This window comes from Tupaia chinensis, unplaced genomic scaffold (assembly GCF_000334495.1).
Source record: "Tupaia chinensis unplaced genomic scaffold, TupChi_1.0 Scaffold147869_1, whole genome shotgun sequence".
Lineage (NCBI taxonomy): Eukaryota > Metazoa > Chordata > Mammalia > Scandentia > Tupaiidae > Tupaia > Tupaia belangeri.
In genome coordinates, this window is record NW_006207719.1 from 515,656 (window position 1) to 523,942 (window position 8,287).

The window sequence follows — 8,287 nt, forward strand, 5'->3', positions numbered from 1 at the left end:
GAAAAAAAGAAAAAGAGGGGGGGGGGGGGGGGGGGGGGGGAACATTATGTGCAGTGTAACAAATAAAAATGATAACTAACAACTTCTACACCTATACAATCTAAACTACTTTGGAGTAACATATTTAAATTTTTGAAAGAAAACATTGTCAACTTAGAATTATATTGCAAGGTGAAATAAAGATCATCTCATATGACAAAAGATCTAAAAGAATTCACTGCAAGTAGATCTCTGGTGCAAGAAAGGTTAAAAGATAATTTTTAAGCATAAGAAAACTTATCAGATGAAAATTCATAGCTATACAAGGAAGGAATAACACTACATGTTACCTATATGTTTAAATATAGAAAGTTTTTTTTTTCTATTTTTCTGCTACATATCGTTTTAAATGATAACTGTCAAATATTGAGTTATAACATTTTTGAAAGTAAAATATATAATAGCATTAACAAGAAGCCAATCAGTATAACTAATTCGCAGTTTCAACAACAAAATATAACAACTTCAACCTAGTGACTCAGTCAATAGCAAACTGAACGATGGGGCTGGATGCCACATGACTTAACATGGTTCAAACGCCAAGATCAGCTCAAAAACATATGTGTATAAGCTCAAGATTCTGATGAGCTAGAGTGCTGGTGAAAAAGGATTGCAGCATTTTAAGACCCTGTTGAGGATTCCTCTCTCGCTAAATGTCTCTCTCTCTCTCTCTCTCTCTCTCTCTCTCCCCTATCTCTCATATACACACTTTCTATAATGAATAAAATAAGATAGAATTTTGGGACCAGCAGTTAGCATAATGGCTATGTCATTGGACTCCCATGTAGCTGACCATGGTTTGAGTCCCAGACCCAGTGACTTAAACTCAGACCGGGCACGTGTGCGTGCGTGCCCAAGATCCCGAGAGGAGAATGAAGGAGAAGGGACTGTGGTGTGGCCATCCACCTGGGGGTGATTTCTCTCTGTCTCTCTGTCTCTCTCTGTCTTTCTGGCTTGTGCACATGCCCTATAGCAAAAACCTCTCTAAAATAAATAAATAAATAAATAAAGATAGAATTTTAAAAAATATATGTCAACCATAATAATCTCAATAGATTCATTTAAATAATTTTATAAAACTTAATACAAATTCATGATTAAAAACAAAGACAGAAAAAAACTTTTAGAAAACTAGAAATAGAAAAGGTAAGTCAAAGACTGTAAACTTCTTCTCTAAGGGACAAAGCATGGATATACACTCTTATCACTCAGCATTACACTAGAGATTCAAGACAGAACAAAGCCAAGGGGATTGAGAAGTGGATTGTTTATATTTGCAGATGATGCCATCTACATAGACCAGTCAGAACTGGTTTGAACCAGTCAGAACCGGTCAGAGCCTGTTTGAACCAGTCAGAGCTGTTTTGAACCAGTCACAACTGGTCAGAACCGGTTTAAACTGGACCAGTCAGAGCCGGTTTGAACTAGACCAGTCAGAGCTGGTTTGAACCAGTTAGAACCTGTCAGAACCAGTTTAGACCAGTCAGAACCGGTCAGAGCCTATTTAAACCAGTCAGGACGAGTCAGAACCGGTTTAAACCAGTCAGAACCGGTCAGAGCCGGTTTGAACCAGTCAGAACCAGTTCAAAACAGTCAGAGCCGGTTCAAAACATTTTGAACCAGTCAGAACCAGGAAGAGCCGGCTCAAACCAGTCAGAGCCAGTTTGAACCAGACAGAGCTAGTCACAGCTGGTTCAAACCAGTCAGAGCCCATTTGAACCGGTTAGAACCGAGTCAGAGCTGGTTCAAATGAGTCAGATCCGATTTGAACCAGTTAGAACCGGGTCAGAGCAGGTTTGAACCAGTCAGAATCAGTAAGAGCTGGTTTGAACCAGTCAGAGCTGGTTTGAACCAGTCAGAGCCGGTTTGAGCCAGTCAGAACCGGCTAAAACCAGTTAGAACCAGTTCAGAGTCAGTCAGAGCCAGTTTGAACCAGTCAGAACCAGTCAGAGCTGGTTTGAACCAATCAGAACCAGCTCGAACGAGTCAGAGCTGGTTTGAGCCAGTCAGAACTGTTTATAAACAGAACCAGTGTGAGCCAATCAGAACAAGTCAAAACCGGTTTGAACCAGTCAGAACCGGTTTCAACCAGTCAGAATCACTCAGAACCAGTTCAAGCAAGTCAAAGCCGATATGAACCTGTCACAACCATTTAGAACTGGTTCAAACCAGTCAGAGCTGATTTGAACCAGTCAGAACCGGTCCAAACCAGTTAGAACTAGCCTGAGCCAATCAGAACAAGTCAGAATTGGTTTGAACCAGTCAGAACCGGCTTCAACCAGTTGGAACCAGTCAGAACCGGTTCAAACTAGTAAAACCAGTTTGAACCAGTTAGAACCAGTCAGATCCGGTTTGAACCAGTTAGAACCAGTCAGAGCCAGTCATTGTGGTAGGCAGTTAGTTACCCATGAGCGGGAAGCCCTAAGAGAAAAGTGAAAGGCTCACCTAGCTTCAGGTGCCAGGAGGGTGAGGCAATTTGCCATATTAATTCCTTGAGGCTTGAGGGACTTATGCAGGGATAGTTCATAGATTTTCTTTTGTCAAAAGGACCCAAGTAAGCATTTGGTCATTAATATGATAGGCTAATTGAGCGATCTAATTGAGGCAACCTGACTCGCACTGGGCGTAAGTAATTAGGTGATCAAATTCCTCACTTTGCCTGTGAGGAAGGCACGCAGGTGCAGGAAAGAACGTGTGGATTCAAATTTAAAGGAAGAACATAGGCAGCGTAAGGGGGCTGCCCACTAATGAATATTCATGACCTCTAGTAATAAGAATAACGGTTGACCAGTATCAAACGCGGTTGCCACTTGGCAATCTGCCCGCCCAACAACCTTTTTGGGTGTACTTTCTTTCTTTCCTTTCCTTTCTTTCTATTAAACTTTCTTTTCTATCTGCTTTATTCGTGGTTGCGATTTCATTTTGCACTTAGGGACAGATCTCTAATTTTAGTGATCTGGACCCAAAGAACTAAGGATTTCACAATGCAGCTCAACACTTTTCCATCCGTTAACATCATGACCAGTCTGAACCTGTTCGAACTAATCAGAACCGATTCAAACCAATCAGAGCTGGTATGAACCAGTCAGAACCTGTCAGAGCCAGTTCGAACCAGTCAGAGAACTTTTCCCATGGCTGCTGCTATAGAGCAAAATGAGATCAATTGAGTCTAAATGATCATTCTTTTTGTGTCTTTCCACAATGTCAGATTTTGTTTGTGATTTAAACAAACTCAAATTAGCAATCACAGCCAATGGTTAAGGTGCAGGGTCCAGCATGAGAGGCACAAGCAGAGTCAAACTAAAAAACAAACTTATATTCACATATACAGATATTAATATTTAGCTATATCCAGCTAAGACATAAGTCTTAATGGTCATAAATATATTTCAACATTAGTTTATATAATTAACATTAACATACCACACACTATATTGTTAACCATAGAAAACTAAGAGAAGAAAAAGGGCTAAAGAGCCAATACCAGATCTTCTCAAGAATTCAGAGTCAAGACATTGTTCACATCTTGCAAGTCAGTCTCAAGAAGATGGCTTCCAGGAACCAGCAGTTAGTGTAATGGCTATGTCGCTGGACTCCCACGTGGTCGGCTGCATTTCGCATTCCGGACCCGGTGGCTTGAAACTCACGTCAGGTGCATGTGCGTGCATGCCCAGGATCCCGAGAGGAGAATGGAGGAGAAGGGATTGCGACGTGACCATCCCCCCTGGGGGGTGATTTCTTGCTTTCTGTCTCTATGTCTCTGTCTGTCTGGCGAGCGCACGCTCCCTATGGCGAAAATCTCTCCAAAAAAGAAAGAAAGAAGAAGATGGCTTCCTTCTCAGGATGGGCCATAATGCAGGAATTTCAGTATAGGAGACACTCTGAGAGTGAGTGCACTGTACTGATAGCATAGATCAGTCTTGATCTGTGCCTAGTCTTTTTATATCTTTAAAAGAAGAAGCTCTATTGTCATCTGATATATTATATGTGATTTATTTGCAAATTAGATAAATAGGGGTGTTCATAAGAGTGGGGTTCAAGTCACTCTAACACACAAGTTACATTTTGAAACAAATTAAAAAATGTGGAATCACTCTTGCTCTGTATAAAACGTATTCCTTAAAATAAATCATTATGCCTTTTCTCTTAATCTGTTTGTCACTGATTCTTAAGTAAACCTAAGGGGGCAAATTTCTTCACCTCTATACAAATAAATTTCACCAATCTTTCAAGCAACGAGGGAAAAAATATGGTTTAGGTTAGTTTGAGGACTTGGATGGACACCATAGCTTCTGGGACTTTTGAATTTTTTGGAGAAGTTGAGGTTTGGTTGCTCTGTTCCTACACCCTTTTATAAAAAGAGAGGGGGATGTCAATGGGCAATATTAATGAAAGAAAAAATGTGTTATTAGAGTATGTCAACATACACCACAAACTTAGATACCAGGAGTCCATAAGAAGAAGTAAAACGTGACAGTGATACCAGTCCCTGAGGAGTAAAAAAAGAAAGAAAAAGGAAAAAGAAATGTGCCCTAGAATCCTAGGTAATTTGCACAGTAAAATGAGCTCAGGTTCTGTTTCCCTCCTGACCAATGGAATCTACACTCTTCCCCCATTCAGTATGATGTTAACTATGGGTTTTTCATAGATGGCTTTTATTGTGATGAGAAATGTCTCTTCTATGCCAATTTTGCTGAATCATGTTGTGTTTTATCAAATGCTTTATCTACATCAATTGATAAGATCATATAGTTTTTATCTATTTTTGTCAATCTTGTGTATTACAAACCAGTTCAAACTGGTTCAGACTAGCTCCAACTGGTTTGAATCAGTTCTGACTGGTTCTGAGTAGTACAAACTGGTTCTGACTGGTTTAAACTGGTTGAAAATGGTTCTAACTCAAACCGGTTCCTAATGGTTCAAATCAGTTCTGACTGGTTCTAACCAGCTAAAACTGGTTCAAATTAACTGGTTGAAATCGAATCAAACTGGTTATGACTGAATCAAACCGGTTCTGGCTGGTTAAAACTGGTTCTCACTGCTTCAGGCTGGTTTAAACAGCTTATGACTGGTTTAGACTAGTTCAAACTGGCTCTGACTGGTTTAAACTGGTTGAAAAATCGTTCTAACACAAACAGTTTCAAACCAGTTCTGATTGACTCAACCTGGTTCTGACTGGATTAAACCAGTTCCGACTGGTTTAAACTGGTTCTGACTGAATGAAACTGCTTCTGACTGGCTCAGACCTGTTCGAAGTGTTTCTTTCTTTTTTTTTTCTGGAGAGGTTTTATTGCTATAGGGCATGTGCACTCACCAGAAAGTTAGAGAGAGACAGAGAGACAGGAAAATGAGAAATCACCCTCCAGGGGGATGGCCACACCATAATCCCTTCTCCTCCAGCATGAGCTTAAACCACTGGGTCTGGGACTTGAACCACAGTCGACTCTATGGGAGTCCAGCAACATGGCCATTATGCCAACTGCTGGTCCCCGAAGTGTTTCTGACTGGTTCAAACAAATTCTGACTGGATCACACTGTATCTGACAGAACCATACTAGTTCTGACAGGCTTAAACTGGTTCTGATTGGCTCAAACTGGTTTTAGCTGACTAGGTCAAACTGTTTTTAAACTATTCTGACTGGCTCAAACCAGTTCATATTGGTTTAAACTGGTTCTAACTGAATCACTCCAGTACTGACTAGATAACACCAGTTCTTAACAGCTTAAATTGGTTCTGACTGTCTCAAACCAGTTTTAAATGGATCAGACAGGTTCTATTTCAGACTGGTGCTGACTGGCTCAGACTGGTTTTAACTGATTCTGACTGGTTCACAAAGGTTCTGACTGGCTCTAATTGGTTCCTGGTTCTGACTAGTTCTGACTGGTTCACACTGGTTCTGACTGGTTCAAACCGGCTCTGACTGGCTCAAACTGGTTCTGACTGGTTTAAACCAGTTCTGACGGGTTCAAACCAGTTTCAACCAGTTCTGACTGGTTTAAGCTAGTTCTGACAGGTTCTGACTAGTTCAAACTGGCTCATCATTTCCGACTGGTTTGAACCAGTTCTAACTGGTTCTGACTGGTTCAAACCAGCTATGACTGGTTCAAATTAGCAGTCGATTGAAGCAGCCAGTTCTGATTGGTTCTGACTGGTTCCAACCGGCTCTGACTGGTTCAAAACTGATTTATATACAGTGTATTTGTGCTGCGAAAATTCATTTTACAAGCTGTTATGATGTACAGTAATTGAATGTATTAAAAATAAATTAACTATAAAAATAAAAACCAAATACTCAACACATTCCCGCAATGGGGAAGATAAAGCTGTCTGAGTAAGAAATGCTGCTCGAGGCCTAAAACATTTGAAGGCTAAGGGAAATGTGTCTTAAAGAACATGTGGCAAGACCAGCAGATTATGTAAAAGTTACATCGCTGGACTCCCACATCATCGACTGAGGTTCGAGTCCCAGACCCAGTGGCTTAAAACTCATACTGGGTATGTGTGTGTGCATGACCAAAATCCTGAGAGGAGACTGGAGGAGAAGGGAGCGTGGTGTGGCCAACTCCCTGGGAGGTGATTTCTTACTTTCAGTCTCTTTGTGTCTCTCTCTCTCTCTCTGTCTAGTAAGCACATGTGCCTTATAGAAAAAAATTCTCTCAAGAAAAACATAACAAACAAACAAAAAAGATGGGGCACACTTAAAAAAAACAAAGTGAGAGCCAACTGGTGGTGTATGCAACATTCTGCAATGCTGGATCCACATGATAAGGTCCTGGGTTTGAGTCCCAGGGCCCCCCTGTACACGTGAGATAAATATGCATGACTGTGATCTTGGTCGATTGAAGCTAGGGGTAGACAGCAGCATGAAGATCCTCTTGAAGATGCATGTCTCTCTCTCTTTCTCATGGAAGAAAAACAAGAAACTTTAAAAATAAAAATTAACTTTCTGAGATTGTTTAAAGACAGTACAAGGAGTCCCCCCAAAATTATGGAAAGTGCATATTGTGGAATATATGCATGGCTTTCAAAATTTTTTACACCAAAATAAACTCATACTTTAATTTCACTTTATCATAAACTCTTTGATGTCCCTTCATAGTTGCTGAAGTTTTCATGCTGGCATTAAAATCAACTTAGAGGTCCAGAAGGTGGCACAGTAGTTAAGGCATTGGACTCCCATATGGCCGACCATGGTTCTAGTCCTGGACTTGGTGGCTTGCCTTCTCACTCTCTCTCCATCTCTCTCTGGTGACCATACATTCCCTATAGCAAATTAAAACTTAATAAATAAGTCTTTAAAAAATATAAATAAATAAAATCAACTTAGAATTTAGAGCCACCAGGTTCCATAGTAGTTAAAGTGCTAGACACCCACATAGCCAACCACAGTTTGAGTCCCTGATCCAGCAACTCGAAAATCATGCCAGGCACATATGTGGTATGCCCAAAATTCAAGAAAGAGAATGGAGGAAAAGGGATTGGGATGCAGCCATCCTTTCTTAGGGATGATTTTTCACTTTCCCTGTCACTGTCTCTCTAAGTCTCTCTGGAAAGCATGAAGACCCTATGGCCAAATTTTCAAAAAGAATCAACTTAGAGTTTTTAAAAAATTTTAGTTCCATAATCCAGTGATTATCAAAGTGTGGTTCACAGAGCATGATGCTCAACATCATTTGGTAACTTAGAAAAGTGAAGTGGATGGTGGCCCCAGAAACCTTGGTTCTAATAAGTGTCACAGGGAATCCTAAAGTAAAGTAAAGTAGAGTTTGTGGACATTTGCCCCAGCCCATTTCAAGAAAGAAATCACAATGTCTGGAGGTGGAGTCTGGACCACTGTGTTAAAGAAACCTGAATCTATCCAGGTATTTTAAGTGAGATTTCCAGCTTGCATTGAGCAGAAAAGAGATTTTGAAGATCTGAATTTGGGAAGCTTAATATAAGGTGGAATGGAATACCATAGAACTAGGGAGTGAGTGAGATTTTTATATCTTTCTTTTTTTTGGAGAGGTTTTTGCTATAGGGTGCTTGCACTCACCAGATAGACAGAGACAGAGAGATAGAAAGCGAGAAATCACCCCCGCATGGGGGGTGGCCATTCTACAATCCCTTCTCCTCCATTCTCCTATCGGGATCTTGGGCACACACGCACACACACTTGGCGTGAGTTTAAGCCGCTGGGTCCAGGACTCGAACTGCAGTCAACTACATGGGAGTCCAGTGACATAGCCATTACGCTAACTGCTGGTC